Source organism: Tamandua tetradactyla, chromosome X (genome assembly GCF_023851605.1).
Source record: "Tamandua tetradactyla isolate mTamTet1 chromosome X, mTamTet1.pri, whole genome shotgun sequence".
NCBI lineage: Eukaryota > Metazoa > Chordata > Mammalia > Pilosa > Myrmecophagidae > Tamandua > Tamandua tetradactyla.
This window is the reverse complement of record NC_135353.1, coordinates 157,149,819-157,168,017: the sequence shown is the minus strand read 5'-3', so window position 1 is coordinate 157,168,017 and position 18,199 is coordinate 157,149,819. Positions and strand designations below refer to the sequence as shown.

At 43.5% G+C, this 18,199-nt stretch overlaps 1 pseudogene; it reads right to left on the bottom strand.

The window, feature by feature from the left end:
• Positions 1 to 5,952: 5,952 nt before the first annotated feature.
• On the bottom strand, positions 5,953 to 6,588 carry LOC143672138 (UPF0711 protein C18orf21 homolog pseudogene; annotated as a pseudogene).
• Between the last annotated feature and the right edge of the window lie 11,611 nt (positions 6,589 to 18,199).

Here is an 18,199-nt window from a genome sequence, read left to right as displayed (position 1 = left end):
ACTGGCAATCTAATTGGGAGGAAAAGTACTGCTTTTCCAAGCCATGTAAAGGAAAGACACTGGCAATTGGCTGAGTAAATAAAAAGTTTAAATTTCTAGGGATCTTTCTACAGTTGGGTGCTGGGGCTTCTGCTGCTGGCCCAGGGAATAAAGGAGTCCCCCACCTTCCAAATGCATGATGGACAGCATTCGTTCCTCTGCCTCAAGGCTCCTTGCCCTGTTTTGTCCAGCAGGTTGATACAGCTGAAACTTGAAAGTGGCTTGCCACATGGAGTTCCTTCTGAGACTGGGATGGGTCATTATCGCTCCTATTCCACAGGCAGCTCTGTTGTTATAGGTGGCTCCCCTTGAGCTGCATAGAGCATAACTGAGGTGAACCAACATTCACAGAAAGGAGATCCTCAGCAGGCTTGGGATATAGCAGGTTAGCTTAGCCCCAAACGATGGTAAGTGTACTCGTGCTTCATTAATTGTGTGTCCTACTCTTGGCCGAAGAACTGAAGCACTGAAGGGCATCATTCATTTTTGGAAATAATCCTTGTGGGAGAGGGAAATGTTTTGGCCTCTGCAAGCCCCACTCCACCTTTGGCCCCACTCCTCCACCTGGTTGCTCAGGTGCAGTGGGATCAGGAGTGGAGTGTACATACTCCAAGGGGGACAAGTCAACCCATTGGGACCAGGTTGAATAGATTTTGTCTTCTTTTCTATGTATATAAGAAGAAACAAGTTGAGCCTCGATCTTATAAATGACTACTCTATGGTGTTCCGAAGCACTGGATCCTGTTGCTACTTGCTAACACCCAGCTCTTCTAAATGCTTCCCTGTCCTTAGGAGCCTAAAACCTGGAAATAATATTTTCCACACTCCCTTGCCAGTACAGTTGGGTTTAGACTCTGCCATGAGAGGTACTTGTAATTTTGGAAGGTGAAAGGTAAAAAGAAGTGGTTTTCCTCTGGCGGCTGCCCAGGGCAGGCCCTTGGGCAGGAAGTGAAGGCAGCCATGGAGTTCACCAAGGACCTCTAGATGTCATTTTGAGATGCATCCACATCACACATGCTGGCAGCTGAGACTATTGGGGGAGTTGCCTGCAATTCTTGCATCCCTCGCTTTCTGAAAAACTGTCTTCCTCACTTTTTCACCCCCTGCCTTCCAGGGCTATTTAAGTTTCCGATTTTGTCTTAAACCACTCCGATCTGAAGACCTAAGATGGCTTGTGTTTTCCTGATCAAACCTTCACTGCTCCAAGTCACTCAGAACATATGTCTGTAGAGGTGGCAAACTTTTCTGAGGGGAGAGGGCTTCCACAGAGAGGGGCCTTTATATTCTCTAGTTTTAACCAAACCTAGTATATTTCATCAAATATAAGGCTCCTTTGATTGTCAGTGTGCTATTGTTTTATGAACCAAATAGGAAAAAAAGCCACCTATTAAACTGTCATATACTATCAATTATAATATACACACCAACTACATAGATTTAAAATATGAAAAAATAGGTGGCTTGTAACAGATACAAAATGTTCACTCTCAGATGGACAGGTGATTTTAAAAGAGTCTCAGTAAAAGAGAATTGAAGATGAGACTAATAATGTAAGTCCAAATTAACAGCTAGCAAACAGCAGAGCTAGTCTGAGCTTTGCAGCAACCACAGTCCAAATTAAAAACAATCTAATTAGATCTGTCAAATGTTCAAGTCAAGAAGTTTTTGAAATGTCAAATTATGTCCACCATTGTAAATAAAAGACCTTAGTGTAAATGTATATTTTACCTTTAGACATTCCCTAATGCTAGGATGAAGCCATCACGTTTAAACAAGACATTTATCAATTTCCTTGCACCCAGAGGAAGTAAAAGAGGGAGTTGGAATGATTATGGATAAATAGGGTCTTAAGAGACATGTGAACAAAATGTAAAGCATAGACCTTGTTTAGATCCTGAATCAGAGAAGCCAACAGTTACAAATTTTAAAAGGCATGTTTGTAAGACAAACCAGGAAAGGTGAACATCCAGTGGATGATGGATGGTATTAAAGAGTTATTACAGATTTCTGACAATGGTGTTAATGGTATGGTTATGTTTTTAAGAGGGGGGTGGTACCCTTATGTCTTAGAAACATACACTGAAGTTTTACAGATTAAATGGTGTGATATCTGAGACTGCTTTCAAATAATCCAACAGTGGGATGGGGGTATAGATGAAACAGCACTGACCCTATGTTGATATTTGTTGAAGTTGGGTGATGTATATGTGGGAGTTCATTATACAAATCTCTCAACTCGTATCTATGTTTTAAAATTCCCAGAATAAAACATTTAAGAAATACTAAGTTTAGGACATGAAGAGCAAGATCTCCCACTTTTTCAGAGATGTCCAAAGTTAAGCAATATTCAGTCTACACAAAATTTTATAGTAAATTAATGACAAGTATTTAGACAGCTTCCTGGAGGTTTCTTCGTGTTACCTGAAAACAGTTAAGCCACTTACCACTGAGAAGCACCTGTTGTACCTGACCTGGTTAAAAAAGCAAAGAAGGTTGAAGTAATGCATGTAAAACAATATGGCGAAAAGCAAAAACTCCTTACTTTGTCAGCGAATAGTACTGGAAGGAACATAGAAAACACTGCAAAGAATTGAAGAAACAAACACTAGGATGAGTTGTGCAGTGTGGGAGGTCTGCCATACAGTTGAATGAAACTAAATTTGTTTCTAAAACCTTTCAGCTAATGGCATAAGCTGAGGGTGCTTTTCTGGAAGAAGTACATGTCAGCATGGGAAGCCCCCTCGTCTCCTCACCTCCACCCTCCCTACACGCTCCCCTCCCCAAATCCCTCTCATACCCTCTTGAGCCCCCTGGTGAACTCTTCCAAGTACAAGCCTTGGTTGTTTCAAAGGTATTAGCACTCACTCTTAACTTGTTAAGATAAGTTAAAATAACTTGTTCCACTTATCATTTGTTGACAATAGGTTGATACCTTATTCCAGTTGTTTTTCCTCCAACTATATTTGCTTTTCAGAGAAAGCAATTTCTTTACTTTTTTTCCCCATATGTAATCCTCTTACATGTACCTGAGAAAGCCCCTCCTGACTCATTTTTGCCCATATACCCTATTCCCTTTATTTGCAAGTCTCATCCTCTCAGGAGAGTCCATTTAAGTCATCAGTCCCACGAATGATGTGATTACCAGGAGGGGTTCCAGGTATCATAAAATACCTGCTGGAATCTCAAAAGTTTATATACTTTCTAAGAGCCTGGCCTTCACTTTAAGTGCCCTAATCAGCCCTGACACCTTGGTAGCAGTTGATGTCACCATTATGTAATAAGCTAGACCAGGTTTTGTAATTGGAGCTTCTGAGCAGCGCTCATCCCCCAAGTTTTCCTCTTGTGCTGCAAATAAAGTATCTGCAAGGTTAGAGTATTTTTTGGAGAAAGTGTCATTTGTCAGGATAGGTTAAGCTGCAGTAACCAATAGGCCCCAAAGTGTACCAGGTCTAAAGTAACAATAGAAGCGTATCTCTTGCTCACAACCCAATGCAGATGTCCCTCTTCCACGAGGTGCTTCGGGAACCCAGGCTCCTTCGGTCTTGAGGCACTTAGGGCCCTTTGATTCCAGGCGACAGGGGTTACAGCACACATCACTTCTATTCCCATTTCGTTGGGTGGAACTTAGTCACATGGCCACATCTCACTGCAATGGCAGCTGGGAAAAAAGTTCATGTGCCCAGGAATAGGAGGAAATGGAACTTTGGTTAATAACTCAAGGGGGAGAGATTTAGGGAGGGGAGTGGGGGGGGGGGGTGGAGATGAGGAGATGAAGGGGCTTCCCATGCCGACATGTACTTCTTCCAGAAAAGCACCCTGAGCTTATGCCATTAGTTGAAATGTTTTAGAAACAAATGTATTTTCATTCAACAGTATGGCAGACCTCCCACACTGCAGAATTCGTCCCCGTGTTTGTCTCTTGGATTCTTCGCAGGGTTTTCTATGTGCCTTCCAATAGTCTTGAGCATACATCACAATCCCAATAGCAAAACATAAAACATCAATACCTCCTTTAAGTTTGTCTATTTCCCTGTTCCACCCCCTCCCCACCGATTACACGCACGCTGCTGGTGCCCCTTCGCCCCCTTCCTGCTTTACTTTCTCCATAGCACTTACACTTGTGGTTGGGTGTAATACTGCTCCAACCAGCTGAATGGAGAACTGGATTGGCTCTCCCTCTCCCTGTGCATCCTCCCATCCCCGTGGGACTTGCATTTCCTCCCTGAGGGCAGAATCTACTGCTCACCCAGTCCGTCCGTTGTCCTTGGCTCTGAAACTTGGCCAAAGGGATTTAAGTAGACCTGATAAACACCATGTCTGAGCAGAGACTTTCCAAATGTGCAACTCTTCTCTCTCTCAGTCCTTCCCGAATAAGGCTGCTCCTTCAGACTGGACTCTGGTCAACACGTGTGGGGCTGGACCATCGCCATCCTGTAGCCTCCTACATACGGCACAAGCAAAAAGTAGATGCACATGGTCATAACTTAGTGCGATTGGGGGACTTATTACCACAGTTCAAAAATATAGTGAAATGTAATGGATGCATTTCCTGATGTAGCATATATTTATTGATTTGTAGAATTAAATCTTCCTAAGGATGGTGAGTTTCACTATCTTGTTTCCTGTGGTCTTCAGTGTCCAGATGGGCACGTAGCACGTAGTAGGACTTAATAAATATTTGTTGACTGAATCGTAATCGCGTGAAGCAGATTTAGGAAGAATTTTAGCATCAAGCATCTGCTGCGCCATTTCCACAAGTGTGAGAGTTAGTGACATAAATTGCCATTGGCCTTTAGATTATTTTCTGGTTGGTTTTACTTCTGTGATTAACATCAGGACTAGATGAAAGAAAGAGTGGGTTGTTGGAAAACAGTGTGGCTCTGAAGAGAATTGAAAACGAAAATTCCCAACCAGTCACCTGGTTTAACACGACTTCTGGCTAGCATTAAATCCCCACTCTCAGCTTCTGACTTATCTATAAGAAATAGAAAATGATGAAAACTCGGGTACCCCTAAAAATTGTGATGGATAGGCAAGCTTTTGGTAGCATCAAGGAAACACTTCTACTAAATGTAAGACCCTCAGAGGGACTGAGAAAATACTTATGTCATCGCTTTTTTTTTTTTTGCAAGTATCTACATTATTTATTTAGAGTTTTTTAAAAGACAGCTTGAATACAATCCTAGCTTATCATTAAATATATATATGTGTATGTATTTATGTCCCAGAAAAGATTTTAAGATAGCTAAATTATTGCTTACTATGCTATGTTCTGATGTAATTTTTAGACCTACAAATAAGTCTTTACTAGAGCAAATTAAAATATCACTAAGGTGAATTATAGAAGCAATACCAAGTAGTAAAAATGAACATTTCAATATCCTATTGAATCATCTATAATTCAAGACTGCCCCGGATATTTACTTTTGCACTCAAAATAGGAATAATGATCAAATTTTATGAATATACAGTTATGCAGCTAATTAAAGGGAAACAAGGACACACATAATTGATCTGAGTTAGCAATAAAGCCATAGACACCTGGAAGAAGTCTTCATTAGTGAGTAGACCGAGTCATAAAGGTCTCGATTTTCTTATTAAAGAAAACACAAATAATAAAAACTGCTTTCTAAGGGGGGAAAAATAATAATACTCAATATTTCTGTATATATATATACTAATTCCAAGGACCTTTCACGTACTATTTTGATCCTCACAACCACCCTTTGTGGGACAGATTTCAGTTATTCATACCAATGAAGTATTTTCTCCATAAACACTGAAGTATGCCAAGAAAAGTTTGCTCTTGAACCTAGTTTTCATGTATTCAAAGAATTAGTGAAAAAAATGTTCCTTTTCTAACTTTACTTTCAGAAATTGCAGTAGACATTTCTTATTTTTAAAACCCATTCTTCAAAGAGAAGACAAGAAATTTCCTAAGTCCACTTTTGGATTGTTTGGGGATCCTTTCTGACTTGAGTAACATTTTCAGTTGAGAGAAGTGTTTCTTTGCTTTGCTCCCACTCTTTGAAGAGGAAATGGGTGTCGACTGCCCAGATGTAGGTGTTCTGCGTATCAATGCTGGACTCTTGCCTTTGCAGCCAACCATATCATGAGTGACGTTTGCAGAACATTGAGTTTCTCCTGGTGTCTTTGGGCTGCATTTCTTTGTAGGGTGGTAGGATTATTCAGTGCTGATAGAAAGCTTCTACTTTTACCACATTTAACTGTTCTGTTGCATGCTTTACAAGTAATCAACAATACGCTTTTGGAGTGTTTGTACTTTTTCACATTTTTTGCTTCTTTAAAACTGAGTGTATAATGTTTTGCTTCTCTATGAAGAAGTTTCTGTATTTTGGGTGTCAGTCTGGGCTTGGATTTGAGATGCACTCAAGAATTATCCAGCACCAGCAACCAGAAACACTGTGAATATGTTTCTTCAAAAGTGCACGGATGGTTCGGTGGTAGAATGCTCACCGTCCATGTCAGAGACCCGGGTTCAATTCCCGGACCATGCACCCCCACCCCCGAAAAAAGTGCTTTTATCATAGCAGACTGTGGGCCGGGCCTGACCAGCTAGCTTGTAGTTTCCATGCTGCAGTCTCAAGGTAGTGCTGCCACCTCCATGCTGTGGAGACCTCCGTATGTCATCAATTCTAAGATGTGGTTTTCCCCTTCTAGGCGTGAACATTTCTGATTTCTGGATGTGTTTAAAAATCCACAGCATCTTCACATTCCATGAAATGTGCCTGTTGGCAGCTTAGCCATGCTTGCCCTCTTGATTTTTAGTGTAGAGTGTGTCAATCCCAAGACAGTAACACCTGACAAACCCTAGTCAAGAAGGCAGGGGAAGGCCGAGCTCTGCGTGGAGGTAGGGTGTGGGGGTGGCGACCACACTGTAGGTGGAAGCTGAAAGAAGAGCCCTGAGAGGAGTGAAGGCTGGGGATTGGGTTTTTTAAAAACTCGGTGCCAAAGAACTAGGAAATACAGATAGGAGAAAAACACCCCTGTAAAAGCACTCAGTGCTTGATAGGAACTCAGCCTGTAAGGAAACAGAATAAGTAAGATCCCTGGCCTTAGGAAGCTTCCCATCTACCTGGGAAGAAAGCATTTTTAAAAATGCAAATACCTAGGTTATGTATAAGTGCATGAAATGCGAACGAAGGTGGGGGAGCCGTGAGAGACGCACCAGGTGAGTTTACCTGGTGAAGAGGCTGGCGAATGGCTGGCCTCTTGGAAGCATCTTCCAGCCGGGATGGGTGTGCGTCTATAAATGCACACCTGTATCTCGTGGATGTATGGGTTTCTTTTTAAGGACAGCATCAGTACATGTGACAATAGTATTTTTATTGAAAGCGTTTATCGTTTTCCCACATGGTAAGCCAATTGCTCCTACAGCCTTTACTCCATAATCCATCTTTCCACAAATGGTAAAAATATCCTCTTTATTTTATGTTAAATTCTCATAAAAAGGTGTTTAAACCATGATGTGTTAGTTATCATTTCACGTGGAGTAAAATTATTCGCCCGAGTGTAGTGGCTCAAAACAACAAACATTTCCTACCTCGGAGTTTCTGCTGGTCAGGAGCTGAAGGGCTGAAGGGCAGCTTCGCGGTTTGAATCTGGTTCGGGGTCTCAGTTAGCCCGTGGCCTCTCGACCTGGGTTTTGCGGGTCTGCTATAGGGTGACCAACTTGTCCCGGGTTACCCGGGACCTTCCCAGTTTCAGCAGTGACAGTCTCCTGTCCTGGCAAGCCCTCAGTCCCGGGACAGTTGGCCACCCTACTCACCAGGTGCTGGTTGGACTTCTCAGCCCCTGGGGAGGAGGCCCCAGCTCACCGCCCCAGGGGCCTCTCCCTCCCTAGGACTGCTCATGATGAGGTAGGTCCCTCTGCCTGGAACAAGCAATCCAAGATTGGGGCAGGAGAGCAGCACAAGTGATCCCAGAGGGAGAGAGAGGCATCCAGGGACGTTACACAAGATCCCACCCATATTACACTATAGAGACCACTTGGAATTGCACAGTACAGAAGACATCTGTTACAGCCTAATCTTGGCCACGTGGTGCAGCCCTGCTATGCAGGGTGTGACACGAACGATGTTGAATGCAACTAGAGAAATGCAAAGTAAAACAGCGTGCGTGTGATTCTTCACCTTTTATAGAGTTGGCAAAAGTCAAACAATATTCAGTCCTCAGACTAAATGGGAAGGAAATTTAGCACAACATGTCCAGAAGACAGTTTGGCATTCAGTAGAAAAAGCCTGAAAAATGCACATCCTTATTGACCCTATAATTTCAGTACCTCAAATGTATCCTGGGGAAGTAATCATATGTTCAAAGATTAAGGTTTTTACAAACCTATTTATCATGATATTGTTAGAAATTGCAAAGAGTATTTTAAAAATGGGCCCACCTTAGGGGGGCAGTTTAAATTGTGTTACATCCATACAAAGGGATGCATTGCAGCCATTAAAATTTATACGGGGCAAAGATATCACATGGAACAATATCCAAATGTTGATCAAAGTAGGTCACAGAGCAGATATGTAGCATTACTTCTCTAGGGGATTATATCTTGTGGGTGTTTATATAGAGATGTGTTTACATGATTAGAAGGCATTTGGGAGACATATACAAACATGTTTATAGTGGTGGTCTCTGGGTGGGATTCTGGGTATGTTTCACTTCATTTTGCTTATCTTCAGTTTCCGATTTCTTTCTGCAGTGTATTGCTTTTATAATAATTGTTTAATTACAAAAACACAGGCCATATCATGTCCAAACCACTGTGCAAGATAAAAGGAAACAAAACACTGCCATTTAGCAGAAGGCAGAAAACAGCAAAAGCATAAGGAAAAAAAAAGCATAACATATGTCAGAAGACCTAACTTAATTTAATGACATTATGTATAAATAGATTAAACTCCCATATTAAAAAGATGCAAAGATTGATTTTTAAAACAATTATATGCTCTTACCTACTTTGTTGTTTTCTTTAAACGTTAAAAATAAAGGGCTCGATATTGAAGGTGAATATGATTGAAAGGTGACATATAGTGCCATGTATCCCACTGATTAACTCTACAAAGATAAATAAGTTCTCGCATGAATTTCTTCAAAGGTTCGATCTTGTACAGAGTCAATAATTGAGGGGTATAGGGAGAAAACTAACATTGCATGTTATGGACTGTAGTTATCAGGAAGACAGCAACAGTACCACAACAGTACCCGGGGTAAACAATTGGGAGGGGAGGGGCAAGAGATTAGGGGAGGTTTTGATTTGGTATTTGGTGAGGCTGTATTTAATCAGCTCTTTGGACCAAAAAAAAAAAAAGTGTAAAATTGAGAGTGCTGCTGATTGTACAACCAAGTGAGGACATTGTAAGACATAGTTTGTTTATTTTTGACATTATCCATGATGCCCAATAGATGGAGGGGGCCAAAGTATACAATGACTGAGAAGCTGAGAGGCAAACTGTGATAAAAATGATGAAATACTGGACAGCCACAAAAAGGAATGACATTGTGAGGCATGCAATGAACTGAATGAACCTTGGGGACTATGTGTTATGCAAAATAAGTTAGAAACAAAAGAACAAATATGCTATGGTCTCTTTCAGAAAATACTTATAAGAAAATTGGAGCCTAGATTGTAAGCTCTTATAACAGCCATAATTAGTCTGAAGTTGCAAGTGTATTTCTAGATTCTGAGACACAGAGCTATATGTGTATAAGATGGTATTTCCTGGAACTTTGAGAACCTCTTGACATCTAAGATTTAGAGCTGGAGTCCAGCAGTTCTGAAAGTCAGCATTGCGACATACTATAACAGTTAAACTAACTGAAAGAGATCAGGCTTCAATTAGAGATAAAAAAGAAGCCAATATGGTTGGGATTAAGGTAAATCAGATTACAGGGCAAGAGATGATAGTGTGTGTACTCTAGAGCTTCATCTACTGTATGAGACCAAAGGTAGAGAGGTTTATTGTGTCTAGAACCTAAATTTTCTGTAATACACAATCTAAAGCAACCTGTCTGGACAGCTCATTTAAACAACCCAAACACATGGAGCCCAGAATGGGCTTGTAATGAGGTCTTGTAATTCTGTATAGCTTAATGTAATACCTGGAGACATCCCAGACTATGGTGGGTTGATAATTAAAAAGTACTGGTAGAGTCCTTTGAGGGTCTAGAGGAAAAATATGGAAATATTAAAATCTCCCATCTGGGAAACACCAGGTGCTCTCTCAAACATTAGAGATTCCCAAGTCAGTAGGCCAAGCCCTTGATCCTGAGGCTTGCCCTTACAAAGCTTATTTCTGTAGTGGAGAAGCTAAGACTACCTATAATTATGCTTAAGAGCTTTCAGGAAACCTCTTTGGTTGCTCAAATGTGGCCTCTCTTTCTGAGCCCAACTCTGCAGGGAAAATGATTACCTTCCCCTATACATGGGACATAATATTCAGGGGTGAAAATCTTCCTAAAAATAGGGGACATGACTCCCAGGGATGAGCCTGGCCCTGGAGCCATGAGATCAACAATGCCTTCCGGACTAAAAGGCGGGGAAAGAAATGTAACAAAATAAGGTGTCAGTGGCTAAGAGAGTTTAAATGCAGCCGAAAGGCTATTCTGGAGAGGACCTTATGCAAGCTTCAGCTAGATAGTGTTCATTGCCACGGTTTGCCAAACCCCAACTAGCATCATTCCTGTTAACCCTTAAGAACACGTAACTGAGATTCTACAAAATTTCATGTACTATGTTTACTTTCCTGAAATCTATAACCTCCAGAGGGTTCCTAGGCCAGATAAGTCCTGAAACCCAGAGGGCCCAGCCTCTCCAGAATATCACCTAATTCCATCCCCCTATCCTATAATGTTGATACCCCTTTCCAACATGAAAAAATTAGAGTGACCATAGCCCAAATACCCCTAAAGATTGAGAGAAGGATCAAAGGAGAAGGAGGAGTTAATACAGAGGAGATAGGCTTTTTAACAAACGAGTGTGACCGTTGAATCAGTATATTGATATTTCTTTTAGCTTCCAGTGTCATGGAGCAGCTAGAAGAAAAAAACCTGAAAATGTGGAACTCTAACCCGTACCAAACTTTGAAATCTGTTCTGTAATTACTTGTTAAAATGTACTTTGAAAATTATTTCTTTTTTTGTATATATGTTATATTTCACTAAAAAAAAAATGTTTAAGAAATAATAACGGGCTGGAGAAAAATTGAGCGGGGAAGCCAAAAGAAGGGCACAGTGACATCACCGAACCGGGCAAGGTGGAATCATAGGCAAAAAGTAGTCAGAACATCAGGAGTCATTACGTGGCTAAGAGGTTCAAGTGAAGGCAGGTCATGAACTTGGGTATGCTCAAGTACATAGAATTGAAAAATAGAAAGTAAAACCAGATCAACCACACAGACAACTTAATAGAAACATGACGGAAATGAAAGGCTTTATTACGTCGTTCAGACTTTGATGTAAGTAAGCAAAATTAAGTGGCAGATATTGGTTTAAGTAAAAAGGCATTATTAATAGGCATCGAATTAAAAAAGAAGATCCACTATATTGAGGAATCCATACAACTTTCCCCAAATCATGGATCTTTTACATACTCAGCTGCAAAGACCCCACTGAGTTATACAAACCAAAGGTGGTGCAGGCTACGGTTTGGCACATACTAGTAGAACCGAAGGAGCCTCTCCTGAGGTGCCAACAACATCAAGCACGATAACCCCCCACATCTTTCCAGCCGCAGCTTCTCCCCTGAACCCGCTCCATGAGTTCTGGGCCACGGTGCAGCCAAATGGCTACCCAGATCCCCACCTACATGACTCGCAGGCATCTCGTACTCATCACACGGAAATCTTGTCTCCTCTTCTCTTTGCCCATCTTGCCCCCCAGTCCCCTCATTGTAAATTGCCCCTTCACCAGCTCATACATCTAGTCGCCCCAAATCGAATCCCAGTACCAGCCTCGGCTCCTAACCGGCCACGGCCCCTGCAGCCCTGGAGTCACTAGGCCCTTTCACGTCTCTCTTTGGTCTTACGTGTCCCTCTGGGCTGTTGTTCCCTGCCAGATTGACATTTCAGAAATGCTGTTTATTCCCCCAGTGAGTACCTCGAGGGCTGCCACCGTTTCATTTCCTTTTGTATTCCAAGGATGTAGCAGAGTAGCTCCGACCAACCTATTTGATGTTGGTCAAATAAACAAAAGAACACAAAAAGCAAAATCCCATTTTAAAAAATACGGTATTTCCAGTGTACCACCCGTTGATGACTGTCCTCCATTTAATCCCATGCCTCTGCCGACCGCCACCAGGAGGCGCCTCAGGTGTGTCTGAACAGGGATGGATGACAGCTACCCCGGAACGTGTTGGCAAAGGCAGACAGGCTGGGAAATGTGGGCTTGTGGGGGAAGTTATTTTAAAGCTTTCATTGAAAGAGCCCAAATCTTTCAGTATGACTGTAACCCATGATCATTTAAAGGCCAAGTGCTTTAATGAATGGGTCAGTGTTTTGCATGCATGAGTGTGTGTGTGTGTGTGTGTGTGTAATATGTGTTTAAATAGGATTTGAAGATCTATGAGCAGTAAAAACTGAAAATGAGTTTTAATAAATTTATCCTTTATCCTACTGACAATTTATATCTTATAACTTCAAACAAATGGGTGGGTGATTCCATTTTTATGGAGCCAAGCTAATATTCTTCTCTCCAATGTATGTTCACCTTTTTCAGGCTTTGGAGATGGAATTTAAAAATAAAAAAGAGAAGGCCAAAGTTGGGCTCGGTTTTGGCACCCATTACAAGACTGCTATTCCCATAAGCAAATATTGGCTTTATCAAATGTTTCCTTCTTTTAAAAATACTTGATTGCGGTACATTACCAGCATATGCAAAAGCAGAATAGTAAAAATGAACCCTCTACTCATCACCCAGCTTCAATAACTATCAGCTCAAGACAAATCTTGGTTTCATCTACACTCCCACCCATATCAACAATTTACACACTATTTTGAAGCAAATGTGACTTATTGAATGTATAAATATGTCAGTAATTATATCTAAAAGATCAGGAACCTTTTCTAAATGCAGCCATACCATTATCACACTTTAAAAATTAATAATTCATTTCTAACACCATTCTCCAAGAGAAGGAAGTAGGGTCACTAATATTCCAGGAATGACTCCGGCAAAGGTGTGAGTGGAACACGGAAGGCATTAGAGACAGATCAGAATCACACTATCACACCTTGTCCCCAGCTCCACTGCTACGCCCTGTCCAAGCCACAGCAACTGTGGGCCTGGACCACGGCAGCACCCCCAAACCAGTCTCCCTGCTTCCATTCTGCCTCACTGCTGTCGAGACCCCACATGGTGGCTCAAGGGACACAGAGAAATGTAATAATATCTCATCACTAATATGCCTTCCTGTGGCTTTGCTTTGTGCTAAAAGTGAAACCGCAGATCCCTCCCCATGATCAGCCCCCTGCCAGCTCTTTCCATCTCACTCTGATCCACGCCCATATGTGATCTGGCCTGCCCCTCTCTTTCTGTCTCATGGTGATCACACCCGTACAAGACCTGGTCCCATGCTCATTTCCTTCTTGCTCATTGTGATCAAGCCACACCAGCCATCTTTTTGATCCTGTAACATGCCAGGCTTCTTCCTGCCTCAGGGCCTTACATTGGCTGCCCCCTTTGCCTGGAAGTCTGTGCCCCCAGAGCTTGTACCAAGCTCCTTTTTTATCATTTTTACATCAGCTCCAATGTTACCTTGGCAGAGTGACCTCCTCCCCACCCACCATCATTTCCACGGCATCCAGTTCTATTTCCTTCACAGCAGTTCATACTGTCGGAAACAACTGCATTAATTTTTCTGTTTACAGAATCTTCTTTTTCCAGAATGTTAGCTCCAAGGCCAGCGCTGTGGTGTGCTGTGTGACTGCCATACTCCAGCCCTTAGAGTTGTGTCCGGTGCTGAGGAAACATTTGTTTGGTGAATGAATGAATTCCAGGAGTAATTACAGGCTAGGCAGGGCATGGTCTAACACAGGGAGGATTAGGGAGGCACCAAGGAGCAGGAAAACTGGGACAAGCCAGTGAATTTGGTATTTAGAATCTCCGGAGCCCCTCTGGGCACTGATTACAGGAGACTGGGGAGGTGCAAGCAGGTGGGACAGGAAAAGAGGGCCTCGGTGGCTGATTCCAGGAGGAGAAGCCACTCGAGGGTTTGGGTAGCTTAGGAGGAAACAACGTGTCCCGCAGTGGGCATCCAGGGAACGAAGCCCTTGGTGGGAGTTTTGTGTGTCTTCCAGGCAGGGTTGCCCCTGCTATTGTCTTTCAGTCCAGTTTGCAGTGTGCGGACAGCGGGCTTGTGGCTCCAGGTACAAGGGACGTCTCTGTCAGACAGGAAGGACGAAAAGCCAGTGCCCAGGGGAGGCGTTCAGAGGCCAGGCAGAGAGGGCGGTTTAGAGTGGGAGGCTGCAGTGGATGGACCCCACTGTGATGGCCTCGGGCTCAGTAAGGGGGGGCCATGGCTTGAGCTGCTCACTGTAGAGAGGTAGGGCTCGGGAGACCCCATAGAAGTGGAGAGCACTGGAAATCGCCATCGGCTCACGTGGGACAGGCAGAGGGTCCTACTGAAGTCAGCCTCTTACGGGAGCGTGACAGGGTGGTTCAGGGCTTCTCAATATCCTCAGCACTAGTGGGGGCAGCAGCTGGGAGGCCCAGCCCATGGGGAGCTGAGGAGGGAGGCTGGGATGGGGGCACCCCTTGGGTGAAGAGCAAATCCAGGGGCCCCTGGGTACATGTCCAGGCGTGTTACAGAACAGGACTAACGTCAGAACTGTGAAAGCAGGGGTGATGTGAAGGAGACGTAGACATTCTAGAATGTTCCTCTGAGGGCCTATGGAGAATCCTGGGTGCCCAATGTGGAGAACCCTGATGTGGGGTGTCTGTGTAGGCCGAGTGGGTAGGATGGGGCGAGACCACTGCCAGTGGACGAGTGTCCTCAGGGGAGGCTCCTCCTCGCTCTATCCTACCCACAAAGAACACCTTCCTCAGTTTGTTTTCTAGTTTGCTAGCTGCCAGAATGCAACACAACTTTCAACTGAGGTTCTTTCTTACGCAGGAAGGCACAGGGTGATCTCTGCTGGCCTTCTCTCCAGGCCTCTGGGTTCCAACAACTTTCCCTGGGGTGATTCCCTTCTGCATCTCCAAATGCCTGGGCTGAGCTGCAAGTGCTGAGATGAGGTATGTTGAGCTGCTTGGTCTGGGCTACACTGAGCTCTCTCATTTAAGCACCCCAATTAAATCAAACATCATTCATTGCAGCAGGCATGCCTCCTAGCCGACTGCAGATGTAATCAGCAACAGATGAGGTTCACATGTCATTGGCTCATGTCCACAGCAATAGAACTAGGCACCTTCACCTGGCCAAGGTGACACCTGAATCTAACTACCACAGTTTCCTTAGTTAGGGGATCATGTCTTCCTGACTGTGACAGGAGCTTAATTATTGGCCTCCATCCCCCCTTTGTTCACTCCATCCCTAAGGAAGTGGAGGAATTTTTCCCATCAATGAATTTGGGAAGCATGACTGGCCACGTTCTGTCCAGCTCTGCCTTCCTCCCCTGGGGCAGGGCTGCTGGCACGGCAAGGCTTTGCAGGTGGGTGAGTCCAATTCACTCTGGAATCCATCAGCACGCTCCTGGGGCTCACGCTGTTCTAGTTTGCTAGCTGCCAGAATGCAATATACCAGAAACAAGATGGCTTTTAAAAAGGGAAATTTAATAAGTTGCAAGTTAACAGTTTTTAGGCCATGGAAATGTCCCAGTTAGAGCAAGTCTGTAGAAATGTTCAATCTAAGGCATCCAGGGAAAGATACCTTGGTTCAAGAAGGCTGATGACGTTCAGGGTTTCTCTCTCAAGTGAGAAGGCACATGATGAACACCGTCAGGGTTTCTCTCTCGGCTGGAAGGGTACATGACAAATACGGCATCATCTGCTAGCTTTCTCTCCAACTCCACGGGAGGTGTTTTCCTTCTTCATCTCCAGAAGTCACTGGCTGGTGGACTCTGCTTCATGGTTCTGTCATTCTTCTCTGCTCTCTCTGAATCTCCTCCTTTCTCCAAAATGTTTCCTCTTTTATAGGACTCCAGTAAACTAATCAAGACCCACCCAAATGGGTGGAGACACGCCTCCACCTAATCCAGTTTAACAACCACTCCTGATCACATCACATCTCCAGGGAGATGATCTAATTACAGTTTCAAACATACAGTATTGAATAAGGATTAGAAGCAATGACTGCCTTTACAAAATGGGATTAAGATTAAAAACATGGTTTTTCTAGGGGACATACATCCTTTCAAACCAGCACGCAAGCTAAGCCACGTTCACGAATTTAACTCTAGGCATAGAGAGATAACCTCCATCTTTACTCTTTTATTTCTCCTTTTCAGAACATGGGAGCAAGGCAATCAGGGGTGATATTTACGGGAAGCCCCTTGGAAATCCCAAGATGCCGCCTAAAGTAGGGATCTAATAAATCAAGCTCCCTCTCCGTCTCTGTCTTGCCTCTCTTTCTCGCACCCACACACGCCCGCACCCACACAGAGTCAGGTGTTGAGGGGCTCAGTTATTTCCTGCCTTGGGTCACAGCTGGTTCTGTCCATCCCTTTTGGCCTTACCTCCTGTTTGAGCATTTTACAGATCCTAGTTACCCGTGCTCATGGTCAGAGATTTCTGTCTTCTCCAGGATATTATGCATGTGAATCTAAAGTAAATGTTCATGTTGACTGAATACACATTGATAATCGTAGCCCCAGAATTCTAATTGACTCTCCTGTACCTGACTCCTCTCATTTCTTGCTGTGCTCTGGCCAGCACACTGCCCGCTACCCACTTCCTCTTTACGTGATTTCCTTTTTCAGTGAGGCCTTCCTCTCCTCTGGAAACCATTCAAAATATTTAAAGGGGCTCTTTCCTCATGACTAACAAAGATGCTGCCAAAGATTGCTGCCTGCTGGTACTCACAGCTGTGTGCAACCCCCTCCCCCCTGAGTTTGGGCTGCAGGTATCAACTCCCTTTAATGAATAGAATAAGGCAGAAGGGTTGAGATGTCGGGTCTGACATTAGATTGAAAAGACTCTGGCTGCCGTCTTAGGCCTGCTCTCAGACTGCTTGCTTGGGGCAGGGTAAGCCAGCTGCCACGTCATGAGGCAGCCCTTGAAGAGTCTTATGTGCTAGGTCCAAGGTCTGCCAACAACGTTGTTGGCTTGGAAGTGGAGTCCCACCCCCCACCCCACCCCACCGAGTTTTCAGATGAGATCACAGCTGCAGCTGGCAGCTCAAATACAACCCTGCTCTAGTTTGCTAGCTGCTGGAATGCAATATACTAGAAATAGAATGGCTTTTAAAAGGGGAATTTAATAAGTTGCTAGTTTATAGTTCTAAGGCCGAGAAAATGTCCCAATTAAAACAAGTCTATAGAAATGTCCAATCTAAGGTATCCAGGGAAAGATACCTTGGTTCAAGAAGGCTGATGAAGTTCAGGGTTTCTCTCTCAAGTGGAAGGGCACATGGCAAGCACAGTCAGAGTTTCTCTCCCATCTGGAAGGGCACATGGTGAACACTGCTAGCTTCTTCTCCTAGCTTCCTGTTTCTTGAAGCTCCCAGGGAGGCGTTTTCCTTCTTCATCTCCAAAGTTCTTCTCATGGCTATGTCATTCTGCTCTGCTCTCTCTGAATCTCTTTCATTCTCCAAAATGTTTCCTCTTTTAAAGGACTCCAGAAACTTATCAAGACCCACCCAAATGGGTGGAGACATGTTGTCACCTAATCCAGCTTAACAACCACTCTTGATTAAATCACATCTCCAGGGAGATGATCTGATTACAGTTTCAAACATACAGTATTGAATAGGGATTATTCTACCTTTATGAAATGGGATTTTGATTAAAACATGGCTTTTCTAGGGGACATACATCATTTCAAACCTGCACAAACTCCATGAGAGAACCTGAGCCAGAGGCACCCATCTAAGGCATGGTTGAATTCCTGATCCACAGAAACTATGAAATAATAAATGCTTGTTTTGTTATGCAGCAATGCATAACTAAAACAATGGTTTCCTGCCTTTTCTGCCATGATTTTT